The sequence below is a fragment of the Hetaerina americana genome, unplaced genomic scaffold (genome assembly GCF_022747635.1).
Source record: "Hetaerina americana unplaced genomic scaffold, ioHetAmer1.1.p SCAF_4, whole genome shotgun sequence".
NCBI classification, from domain to species: Eukaryota; Metazoa; Arthropoda; class Insecta; order Odonata; family Calopterygidae; genus Hetaerina; species Hetaerina americana.
The window spans coordinates 18,859,156-18,872,819 of record NW_027286985.1 but is presented as its reverse complement, the minus strand read 5'-3'; the positions used below and the strand labels follow the sequence as shown (position 1 = coordinate 18,872,819).

The 13,664-nt window shown below is 44.9% G+C and overlaps 1 protein-coding gene across 4 annotated transcripts in view; it reads right to left on the bottom strand.

Annotated features, from left to right (window-relative positions):
- LOC139691808 (serine/threonine-protein phosphatase 4 regulatory subunit 1-like) overlaps positions 1 to 13,664 on the bottom strand; it is a 130,610-nt gene that overhangs the window by 63,694 nt on the left and 53,252 nt on the right. The window contains exon 1 of one of the 4 annotated variants that reach the window (XM_071589679.1): positions 4,509 to 5,791. The exons of the other annotated variants lie outside the window; for them this stretch is intronic. The gene's annotated coding sequence lies outside the window, so the exon portion shown is untranslated. Of the gene's footprint in view, positions 1 to 4,508; positions 5,792 to 13,664 lie in introns of those variants that run through there. 4 annotated transcript variants of the gene reach the window in all.

The window sequence follows — 13,664 nt, the reverse complement described above, 5'->3', positions numbered from 1 at the left end:
GCGGACCCCAGCCGTGTGGCCAATGACCAAGGTGTGCCCGAGGAGGGAAGGCGAAAGGAGGAGCTGGAAGATAGGGCGGAGAAGGCTTAGGACGACTTGTAAAATCGACTCGGTAGAAAAGGTAGGACCGGAGGTGAGGACGGCGGCCGAACGAATTCCCTCGGCCATAATGGTAGTGGAAGACTGCTTCTTCCAGTTACCCTCAAAGCGACGGTGGGGAGGTAAATGAATATCTCCTGTAATCGTAGGTCGACCTTAACAAGTACGCGCAAGGGAAAACAACAGCGACACACTTCATAAATATCCGTTTTCACGTGATTATTCCATACTTTTTCAATCGCCCACATCATTTCTGTCAAGAAGTAGTGCCCTTACAGTGGCCACGGCTAAGCTATCATTTATCCCGCATGATTATTGGCAGTTGCCTTTCGTCTTTACAACCAAACACAAGATAATTACTCAAATGAAACCATAATACTTATGGTGAGAATCGCAGCTCAGAAAAAACAAATATTGTCAAGTTAAAATAATGGCAAAATAAAATTATCTTTCCACCGGGCGTAAATATCGGAAACAATAGGGTCTTTGAAGACTTACAATGTAAACCTTTGTCAATCTCATACGAACAGCCAACACAGCAATTTTTCACTCGCAGTGGTCCAGTGAAAAAAAGGCTTCTAAACACGACACACTTGGTCGTAATGCACTCCTCATACTCCAGGATACCTGAAGAAGTAAGTTCAAGTATTTTTATGCAAAAGCACTCGGAAATATAACGAACAAAAGGCTATAAAATACTTGACCACGGAATATATTATTTACATAATACGAATTGCGCGAAATTTGAATGACTGGAAATTGATCCATCGTGAAATCACCGAAACCGGTTTCTCTATGCCAGTCCTGAAGGAGTCGATAATTAACCATTAAACTGAATTGGGCAGAAGTTAGCAGAAGTATGTGTTGGCTGTAAAAGATTAACTCAGCAGTACCAGTACCGCCTCAGCAATACGTGCAATCGATTCATAAGTTGAGACATCCAACAGCCAGCGCCATCAAGAGAATAGAAAAAGAAACTCGACAAGAAAAACCTGACTACGAGAATTGGATTCACCTCGAACAGTATCATGACTATATATGTTGCCAAAGTAATGGCAATCAGAAACCCCATACACGTACTCTTCCGCTTTTTACGGCATCGTGCACACAGCCCGCGACCCACCTTACCTAACATTTTGGCCATGCTCAACAACTCCTTTGCCGTCTAGGGGACTTGACGAGGATGGCAGGTTTCCGTAACGGAGGAAATACAAGCCATCGCACGATTCCAGGAGACGAATTAATTCGATAGAAACAAATACAGTCAACTACACACAGCTCTTATGGCTTCCCCTCCAGAAGCAACACGCATAAGGATTCCTGGATTGCTAGTAATGGTAAGATAAAGATCCCTAAAATTACAAAGTAAGCTACTGTTTGAATAATAAGATAACAAAATGATGTTTCGGTAAATATACATTTATTTCAGCGCTATGCCATTATGGAAGGGCAAAGCAAAATGAATAGCAGCTAGGCAAAATTCCACTGCGTGAAGTCAGTGAACTGGATACAAACATACCTAGTCATCGAAATACAACAATATGGAAATATTGAGGTTTCTTAGGGCAACATTTACCCGAATAATACCAAACCCAAATGTTTCTAGCCACGTCTGTTCAAACTGGTTTATATTCTTCTGAACATTAGGTCATTCCACAAATTGTTTTCATGCATACATGAAATATGCTAGTCCTCATGGTGAGAAATTCTTACGTTAATGTTATCAACTGAAATAATGCTGACAACTTTGAACCATATGACGACGTAGCGATATTTTTTCCACTAATACACAAAGACCAACATTAAATAACCATCCTGGTAGAAAGGAAAGGAAAAATACCTGCACTAATATTAGCCTATGCTTAGAAATATTGGAAATATTATAATCTGTATCAGTACAAAATCTTGATTCACCAAAAATAGTTACGTTAGACAACAGTTGCCAAAATATCTATACTGTGGTGTTCCATGAAAGATAGCAATGACAAAAACCAAACACCTAAGGACATAAAGACTGTCACTGACGCGTCAGCCTCACATCCTGTTTGTCGGACTGTCCCTCGAAGAGTCAGCGGTGTGAGATGACAAGTATTCCAAGGGTTATGAGATAAGGGACAAAATTGATGAGAGCAAAAAGAGGATGAAATGACACAATAAGATAAGACAAACCAGCATCTTTTAAGTCATTACTTCCACAGATTGGCAGATGATTAGTTACCATACACATTGTACGCTTTAGAAAAGAAAAACCATTTAACCACCTAGACTAATAAGTTGCAGTAGTTCTGATAATTACCAACATTATGAACACAACCAACGATTATAATGACCAAAAAAATTATTAACTAAAGAAAAATCTATCATATTCTACCGTGAAGGGCTTATTCAATATTAATCTTCCTATTCAACAGCTCATATATTGATAGCAACGACCCTATTTTCTTCACAGACAGCCCTAGTACAAGAAATGATAAGTAGATGCATCAGCAACAACAGCTTAACTCCAGGACGCTTAATTGTAATGAACATTTTTTTAAGGGCATGTTAACTTCCCTGGAATCCGTTATCGAAAGCTTGTCTGGCGTAAGTGCTACCCGGGCAAAAACCATTTCCTTTAACTATTCAAAACATAGTCACAGAATTGGAAATTACCTCCATTAAATTATCAAAGATTGTGTGGGCATGAGAAGCAGGAAGAGAATAAAACGTAACACTTCAAAACTTTTTTGCCGCCGCAAAGGAATTCAGTCGGGATGCTCGTATGAGTTCATGGAAATGACATAGCTGTTACTACGAATGGGGATAAATAAAGTATGAATGGGTTCCTCCTGTCTTATCCGTGGCGTCTCCCCCTCTTTTTCAAGAGCTCCAATCCCTTCCCGCGACCACGCCGCTGAGACCCTCGCGCACACAGCTCGCAGCCCTCTCTTGGTCGGATCCAGAACCTCCATTTATAGGGACTGATTCTTGTCTCTCAGCCCGGCGCGGCCCAAGGAAGAAGGGAAGAGAGGAGAAGAGGCAGGCATCAACCATACCTCGCCTCGGGAACACAACACCATCTTCCCACGGTCATCCCGATCACGTGACTCAACAAGCGCTCCCTCCCCCTACTCCCCCTCCGGCCAGGCATTCGCCTCATCCACGCCCGTCCTTCCCGTCCCCTCTTTCCGCCGCCTTCAACCCTTCCCCACCTAGCCGTTACCCACTCTCTCCCTACCCACAATCCCACTCCTCTCTCCCCTCCTTGCCCCGCCCTTAACCGCCCACGCACCACCGTGAACCCCCCCCCTCCATACTCATCTCCCGCACACACACTTCGCGCTACTGCCCCCCTTCCTAAAGCATTGTAACGCACCCATTGCCCCACCTCCTCCCCCGCCTCCTGACATACGCAAACTCGACCAACGCACTTCTTTCTTTTCATCATCGCGGCCCGAAGAAAAAGAGGAGAGGCCGAGATTTAAATTCGTACCAACCATCAGTCGATCTAATTGCCAAAAGTAAATTATCCACTTCCCGCGTGCCTTCCATCTGTCTCGCAGGTCCGACACGGACCCATAAAACAGAGAACCCTTAATGGTGCATGAGGAATTTGCATTCCACAAGGAATTGAACACATGATTACAAAGTTTTCATTAAGTAGTAAGCCACTCTCCCGCCGCCGAGGGACATAGGAACGCCGGGCAATGACTGAAAAGTGGAAGTGTACTATACCCACTTAAAAAATGGCGGGAAGAGAACGAACGACTTCTTAAGGAAGGCAGCTGCCAACAGAAGCGAACGTGGTTTAGGCACCCTTGTTGCCTAGCCTAACCCCGACTTTCCTGTTCCCCTCTCTCTACTACCGGCGGAAGGATTTTTGGAGGCACAGGCCACTAACTCCGCCATTTTCCTCTCAATAAACACGAGGACTCCTTTCGCATGCTATGAACTGAAAACTATGAGCTAGAAATTCGACAAACTACCTCACTTATGCAGTGTCCGCGCAATGTATTACCAAACGCCTTGAAGTCACATGGTCATGTAGTTACAACTATTTGTACACACCGCTTATGTTACCTATTACGTGAAATTTAACCAGATAACCTAACTCAGCTAAAACTAGACAAAATTAATGACTTCGCCATACAATGAAAAACCACACCTTTACTTCATGTGCACCTTTTCAGTGAATACCACATGGCTAGCAAACGAAGTCACAACGAAACTGCGTACTTGGGCCTACGTCCAATACCGAGGCATTTTTGGAATTTTCCACTGGGATGAACAATCAGAATTCCGCGTCTAGTGACTCGGCAGGCAAACCCACACATTTCCGGTGACCATTTGTTCGCAGAAGACTACGGTTAGAACCCATTCCACGGAAGTGTAAGTTTGGCGTAAGAGGAGACTTCACCCAAGATGCATACCTTTCCTTCTATAAATGCCGAGAATAGCCGACGCCTCTTCTTTCTCTGCTTATGGAGTCGGCGCCACGAACCAAGGGCGGTGCCGCGCCATCCCACACTTCTGGACGCGCGCTCGGCATCTTGGGGGCTGATTCCCTTCCTTCTAGCACGCATCGTAAGGGGGAAGAACGAACGAGAAAATAAAACTTCGCTACGGCCTACTCCACACAATCCACCACTCCGATGACCGGTCTTATCCGTTCCCAAGCACCACTGGTTGTCGCCCCCTGCACGTGACACAACCGCTCCGCCTGGAAAACGCAGGGAGCGAAACCACTCCACCCCCGATCCACCGGAGATCCATCCTCGCACCATATTTCCTCCTCCATTGCTTCAACCATTCCTTCTTCCTCGTGGCCTTCCAAGCGCGGGCTTTCCTCCCACCTACCCACGACGCCACCGCCGCCATGTCGTCACATCCGGTTCTTCTATGGTAGCAAAGGAGGTGGCGGTAGGGGCCCCTGGTTCTCTCTCTCCCTGCTGCCTGGGAACTTTTCCCCATCCTCCCCTCCACACTCCCGGATAAGGCCTACCTCCCTCCACATCACTTGTCCCCCTCCTTCCATTCGCGGTTCCCGGCTCGGCACGGCTCGGTTCCATGAGGGGTGGGGCCCGGGCCCAGCCCCATGTCCATGGCCGCCACAGCCGACGACGCCACCGCTCTCGTTGTATGCGTTTGCTAGCCGCGACCGGCGCTGATTCCACGAATGAGGGCCCCCTCCGAGCTGGGCAGAAGAGGCGAAAATCTCGGAGCATGGCGTGCAGGGGGAGGGGCGGTAGTGAGAAACGGAATCGATCAATGCTGTTAATAGAAAAAACTACGCGTGCCTCGTGAGAGAGGACGAAACAAATCCATCACACCCCGAGCACAACACCCGACACACGTACGGGAGGTGGGGTTAATAAATCCGTCTTGGCGTGGTACGCGTACGCGCACGAACCGCAGTGAGGAGCGCCGTACGGTACGGCGCGTAGTGAGTAAAAAAACTGAAACGAGCCGACGACGCACGTTTACGTAAGCGTATTACGACCTCGCCGGGTGATGGTGGAGGCCGCGAGCTCCGAAAAAAAATCCTTCCAGGGCAACACTCGCCCTCTCCGCGACACATCCACACACGCATACACTTTGCGCATATATGCAATGAGTACACATATACACACGCGTACACATCCGAGAGATGCCTCGATGTTCACTCACTCGCTCCACACTCACTACTAAAAGCTCCCGGCCCGAGTCGAAAAGAGCGAAGATGAGGGGGGTGGTTTGAGATACGTGCGGGAGGGGACGATGAAGTAAGGTCAGAGGGGGGGTAAGGGGAGGACGGGCAAACGAGAAGAGGAGAGAGACAAATAAAATGGAAGGGGGGAATGAGGGAGGGGAACGAACGAGAGTGAGAGTGAACTGTGACTCTGCTCTGCGCTGCCACCGTCGTGGTAGTCGCCGCCGCTCGCTGTGCCACCGCTGGTCGAGACCCGCGATCGATGGATCGATGGTGCGGAGAGAGAATGGGAGGGAGAGAGAGAGAAGGGAGCGAAAAGGAGGGAAATAGCGTCCCCTGAAGAGCGCGAGCAGCATGCGCGAAGCACATCGGCGCACAAGGGAAAGAGAGAGAGAGAGGAGGGGACGTGATGGAGGGGGGTTTCGGTGAAGTTGGCGGGGAGGCGAGGCGGGGGCGGGAGAGAGGATGGAAATGATGAGGACGAGGGGCGGGGAGAAGAAAGGGAGGGCGTTGGTGTGTGGGCGGAGGGGAAGTGCGTGTGAGACGGGAGAGACTACGGACACGTTACCCTCCCCATCTTTCCCCCACCTTATCCTTCCCCGCTCTTGTACCCCCTGCTCATCATTTTGTTCACCCTTTCGTTAAGTAACGCCCACGGCCCAATGCGTGCGAGCATGAGTGAATGAGAACGCAAACTAAATGATTCCCACACGGCTGAAAATGGAAGAAGTGCCACGCCGGGAGAGGACCTAGCGGCGAAATCTCAAAGATTCCCCTGACTTTCCGAGAAAAACGACCTAAAAACCGTCGAAAACTGTAGAGGGAGACTCGCACATGAGCCACATTTACAATATCCTTAAGCGGGTGTTTCAAGCCATCTTGTTGGCTGAACCGCAGCCAGTCCGTCGCATTCCACCACCTCAACAATACTGATACGTATTTTGATAGTCAGTGGAACAACTAAACACGGATAGTGCTTTTATTAATAAACGAAATACAAAGACGAGAGGGAAAGGGTGGACGTCTCAAACCTATATAGTCCTATTCTTAATGAGCGAGATTTACCTGTATAACTGAGTGAAAAATTGGCTTGCCATCAAAGCGAATGATTCTAGCAGACAAGAGAACTGAAAGTACTATGGAATCGCAGACATTGCCCGTCACTCTTGCCCCATCATAATAACGAAGAGGATCGAGGATGAATAACATTTTAGCCACTAAACGGCATCCATACAAACCTTAAGAAGTACTTTTTTTATCTTCCATAACCCCCCATTTCGAGGCCAAAACAGCACCATGCAAGGTGCCTCCAATTTCATTGTAAATTTGAGAGATTTTTTATTTCGTTTGCTCACTTTTCATTCCTACGATCCCTTAAAAAATTGCCCCGAAAGTAGCAGATATGTTCCAAAAGACGGAAACAAAATGGCATCCCACGTTAGTTCAACGTAAGTTGTACGCATTAATTGAAAATTTGGCAACAAAAGTGAATCCCTTTATTTTAAACGCGGGTCGCCAACCTCTCGGAGGCCTGGGTGGGGACGTATTCCTATTTAGAACTTATTTGGGCCAGTCGGTGGAAATCTGCTTGAGAAGAACCTTCATAATTAGTCGTCGTATCGACTTAAAGACACAATAGGGCTAAATATTCTCTTTTTAATAATATACATTTTCAAATAGAAAACTTACGGTAAATGGAATCTCATTATAGAGATGACTACACGAGATAGAAATTATCAATTAGAAAATGGCGTGGACAGATTTCGTGCTGGAAAATACACTTCCAAGTCCCCCATCAAAAGGCTGAATGGTGAAATGCATGAATATGTGAGAATGTCAAAAAACGTAAAATACTGAGATATGAATGTAACTTAAGAGGATTCCAACCACTAGATTAAAAAAAATTATCCCTATTGGTCAATGGAGATAATTAACTAAACTATATAAAAAGTGTCCATCAGTTAATAATATTCATTATCTATCCTACATTGTCCATAGAAAATATTACTAGTTCAACGCTGGAACAGGAATTTAAGGAAATGAGTTACTGCGTTTTAAAATTCGACAGTTTTAGCATAGTCAAGTCAATCATTAAGGCGACGAAAGGGGCGAGTAACCTCCTTAACACGATCTCCCAATCCCTAGCTCCATAAGGAATCCTTTCATGTTAAGGCATGTCTCGTAAGACACTGGGACTCCCGAATACCTCAGCTGGCAGGCAGCGTCTCATTGCTCTCGCAGTCAACTTAAAAAGCGCTCTCACCTGCAGTTTAGGGGGACTTGAAATTGTGGGACGAGCGAAATCGGAGTGAAGAGGCGAGTTTGGAGGAATGAAAGGGTTTGAGGGAGGCATAAGTAATGTATGAAAGAATGGCGTCGATTCCGGGAACATGCTTGGACAACCCCCACATTCTTCCCCTCAACTTCCCCCTCCCCCAAAGCGTTCTCCTGCACGGGAGGGGTGGAACTGAGAGGTTCCAGGGAACAGACGCTTTGTAAGAAACAGAAATTACCCCAGGAAAAGAATTTCATTCCTTGGATCCGCAAGCGAGGGAAACTGAAGGTCATGAACACAATAATGAACACTCTAGCGGCATAAATTATATGAAACTTCGAAAAGACACATCCATGCCTCAGGCCTACTGTGCCTTAAAAGATGCAAAGGAGCAAGAAAGGTTCCTCAACGAATAATATTCTTAGAAGTCAGCATGCCACAATAACTAATACAGTGAAATACTTCCTTGAAGGATTTCAGGATAGAAAACGTGAATCAAGTAATGCGCATATGTTAACCCTTACGGTAGATCTGGCCTGACCAAATGAATTTGGAAACTGTGTGCGTTCACTTCCGAAATATTTCAAATAAAATGATGTATTTGGTAAATATTGTGTCAGTGCATCGAAATTATATTACACTACCGATATATTAGATGAAGATGCATATTAATTTTATGAATATGACTTCAACCTGAGGCATACTTCCTTTCTCTTCAAGAAATTGGCATTACACTTGCATAATTATGAAGATTAACTAGGTCTTATTTCATTTCCAAATAATCACATATCATATGATTACAAGACATTTCGTCTTATTTTAAAAATTCTCAACTTTTTTACTGAAAAAACTGGCATGTGAAACAGCGCCATATTTGGCTGGCGACTAAATATTTCGAAATTCAACTCTTCAAATTGCAAATACTAGAGCAATATTTTATGATAAAGAAGAGTCAAATTATGCAATTCTGTTTATCTTAACACAAGTGCTATATTTTACACATTCAAATTGAAGTTTTTCTGGATGCTAGCGGAGAGTGGCCCTTAAGAATCTACATTAAAAGCTTCACCTTAAGGAAGAATTAGGCAAAAGTAAATCGAGAAATCCATTTTTAATCATATAAGTGGTAACAAGTACTCCGGACATGTTATATTGAAATTTTCAGAATACCTACCACAAATGATCCTAAGACATTTGAGATATCCCGCACCTAGATAATTAATTTGCAAAAATAACTCAAATTATGGAGCTATCCCTTACAAATGATATACAAGTGCATTTGGGATTACAAATGAGTAAATTTTTGCAGGCAAATTAGTATTGCTGAGGGATCGTCATACATTTAGAAAAATGGGACCCACTACTGAATTAACATTACTTTGAATAATAACCCACTGATTTCACAAGCACAAACTTTACTTTGCAATAATGGTTGAATTTCGTAAGGTGCGATTTAACGAACACCAACGGCTATACTCTTCCGACTGCCACCGCTACAAAAATGAGATAATTGAATACGAATACTCGGTACCAATTATATGGGTGCATTATCTTCCTTCTCAAGATTGCTACCCAACCGTAACGAATGCCTTGGAAGAAAACTGGACAAAAATGCATGAGCAACCAGGGGAGGGTGAAACCTGAAATCCACTCGTAATAAATACAAGAAAGAACTCATCACGGCACATCGAACTACATACGCCATATTAAATCAACGGTGTGGTTGGCATTTTGTTACAGGTAGGTAGCCCACCACTCATACGAAGGGAGAACAAAATAACGGCAGTAGGATAACATGGCAGAACTTCCATTACAACCTCTTTTACGCTAGCCATCAATGACGCTGGTTACACGCAATTGATCCATTTTCAATAATTATGTGATATCCGTGCTTCGACGTAGCCACACGAAGTGAGTTGGTCACAATCTAACAAAGCACTCCTACTTACGACTTAAACAAGAGCGTCATCGATACAACTGCGACGCAAATACCTTTCTCGTGCAATATCCCCCCTCCCTCTCTCTAGCCCCCTTCACTCCCGACGAGCCATGTAGCACTCACTCCCCCACGTCCCTTAACCTCCTAATCACTTTCCAAAATTAAACCAAGACGTTTATTTCGGTCGCCCTCACTTCTACATGGAGCCGCCAGGAGCAGTAACAGGAAGCCGGTGAGGTGTTGTCGGAGACGTCACTATCCCGACGCCACGGGTGAACCCTTGAGGATATGTTCCCGTAATGCACGTGAAATGCCTTAACTATTTAAGAGGCAAATTTAACATTCTCGCGCCGACGATTATGAAATACGGACGTGCGTACGTGGGGATCCGTAACATTCAAGCACGTGATTTATGATTTGCCTAAGAGGGGGAACCAACTTTTCGCCCACTCATCAAGAAATAAATGTAGCTCTTCGGTATTCGACATACGGCAAGCGTGAATCAAGAAAAAAGTGAGGTGGTCAAGATTTACAATAAAGGTAGAGACTCCAACTAGAATTTTATGTCTTTTTGACGCTAGTGACAACAGTGATGCAATACCAAACTCCATTTAAAAAGACCAATCATTTGTTTCCATAAAATACATTCAACTGGAGATAAATATCCATGGACTATACATATTACTATCTCTTATTCATAATTTTCCTTAATTTACATGGTAATGCTGCACTAAATAAGTAATTTCACTTGTTTGTAGCGAGAGCCTTCTGAAATCGCATCTCAAGTCCTCGCATCGCATCTCATAGGAGGATTTCAGATCACCAACCCCAACCTTGTGATAAGAATGACCCTTTGAAATCTTATTTCAACTGGTTTGCGAACGTCACAGAAGATACGAGAGCGAAACCATTTTTGATTTTCGTTTGGAATAACTAAAGACAAACGAGGCAACTCCAAAGTATTACGCAGCTAGACGAAGAATCACCGACATTAACGATGCAACGAATCACTTTCGAAGCCACTGCTCACACCTAATAAATACGAGCCATGAAATGCGAAGTTCTATTGGAATCATTCCTTTCACGGTGGAACAACGCCAATACAAAAGAAAAAATGACTCGAGTTGTCTCTCTCAAAAGCGAAAAGGCGACGGAAAACCGTATGAAGGATTCATGACGGGACACAGCAACTTAAAAACTTGACGAACGAATGATATACAAAAGGTTGCGCCTGTAGGCTATCGGACACTAAACCGTTTCCAGCATAGTGAATGAAAGATCGGAGGACCGTCACTGAAGTCACAACTCTCCCGTCAATGCCTACGAACTACTGGCTCCGCGATATTTCTAATATACAGTCTTCCAAGGGGTCTAATACCTAACTCGAGCTGTATGACTGAGACTCCATAAATGACTAAAATTTAAAGTGTCCCGACATGCCCGGCTACCTAGCGGCAAAGACGAGCCAGGGACGATTGGTGTTGGGAGGAGGGGGGTAAGGGAGTGGGGAAGGAAGATGGAATGTTGCCGAGGATATTCTCCAGATTTACGTCAGTTTCCGACCATCGAGAGTGGCCATCTTCTCATCGGTGCCTATCGTAGGCCGGCCCCACAAGCTTCTCTTCCTTCCACTGCCAGCCTCCTCCTCGGGGCTAGGGAGCTGCCCCGGCTCATACCGACCGCAGCGAAAGGAATGCGGTCCCCCGGGAGAGTGCGAGAGGGGATGTCGAGGAGGAAGACGGGAGACGAAGAAAATGAGGATTGGAAAGAGACGGATGGGGAAGAGGAGAGGGTGAAGAGGAGGACTGGAGGGAACATGAAGGAGAAAAGGAAGATGGGGAGTGGTAGCAAAGGGGAGGAAGAATGGCGGGAGGTAGGGGCGGAATACGACAGAGTGAGCGGATTGCTGCTCTTCAGTCCGCCTCCCGTCCTTTCGAGGCATCACAACCTCAGGGGCTTAGCGATGTTGTGATGTATCGACACTAATGCCTATAAAATATTGCACTGCGCAGTATGTTTTGTATTTAAAATATTCCATGCCAAAGTGCCTGTCACTGACATTTCAAAAATATCGAGGCTGATGAGATCGACGTAAGCCAGAAGAACATGAGGACGGGTGGGGAGAAAGTTGGCACAACGTATACTGCCGACGAGCAAAACTCGAGGGTATAGCTTACATAGGCGCGAACATGGAATTCGACGTCATTCATTCCATGATCACGAATTCTCGAGACATTAAGACAAATACAATATTAATTTACACAGTGAGGTTGACGCTCAAATTGGAACATTGTCGGAGCCTAATAACCTCCTTTCACAAGGGCCATATCCGCGATGAGGAGGAGAGGTGGGTGGGGGCAATCGTGGCGCGAAGAATTTTTATCACCGCGGGTAAATAGTGCCTGCATAAAAAGAGGCGCGCACCACACGCTCCCACACATCTTTCGCTTCAAGAATGCCCTGAGCCTACAATCCCAGCGCCCCGCGCGCACCAACGCCCCACAACTTTACACTTTTTATCGCGAGGCTGAGTTGACGCCCCAACGCCCCTCAGAAGGCGACGCCACTGATAAAGACCCAGGAATTGTGGGAATGGGGAGAGGACGCGTTGGATGGAAGGAGAGTGAGAGGAAAACGAGGGTGGAAAGGAGGGGGGGGGGTACGTGAATAAAGCGGAAGAAGGAAAAGACAACGGCTTCTTTCACGCAACACCGAAAGAAGGGGTGGAAGAGAGGAAGTGACTAAAATCGTCTCCCGGTCATCCATCCATCGACATTTTTAAGACGTTTCCCGCCTAGCGAGGAAGTAAGGATCAATGGGAGGGTCGACGAGAGAACGGGGAGGGGAAGGGCTTGCTTGGGGAAAACAAACTTGGCATAAGAAAAATCTCATCGCGCAGCCAATGTGCACACAAGAACCAAGATGCCCGCTCTATTCGCATGACAGACGGATTGAAGGAAATGATAACAGCACCGCCTGACAACCCATGAAAAACATTCAACACATCATATTCTATTAACAATAATCTTAGTTCCGCGAACCCGCGTTTCGAAACGTTACCTTACACGATAGAAACATCCCATTCCTGTTTTCGAAATGCGTTCCCTGTACCAGTAGGGACGGTACTAAATCAACCAAAAAACACGTCATTCATTAAATTAAATAAAAATGTAAATCATGTCTTCGAGATGCAATAATTTTTCAACTGTCAAAACTAAAGCCATGAATTGCAGTTTCTTATCGATTTCTGGAGTAGAGACAACCAAATTCAAAGCATAATTGTTCTGAAAATCATTTTCCATAATAGGTAAAATCCATAAATTTCCTAATCCTATTTTAAAGTATACATCTGAATACAATGGAAATTAAATTGCCTGAATGCGATTCAATTTGGAAATTTCTTAATGATTATTTACTTTGGTGGGATACTTACATTTCAATTGCTTTGATTCAAGCAATAGATATCTATTATAATATTTACAATTTTTGCATGCACATTAATACGCAATTAACATAAACGTCATTAAATTCTTCATGCATTATTTCGAAGCAGTCCTATGATTTATCTGATGAAATATCATTGAAACTTCAGCGTTTGCTTAATTCATGCATTAGATTCATATTCAATCTACAGATATCTGATCACATTGCAAACTACTTTAATAAACTTCCGTGGTTAAAGC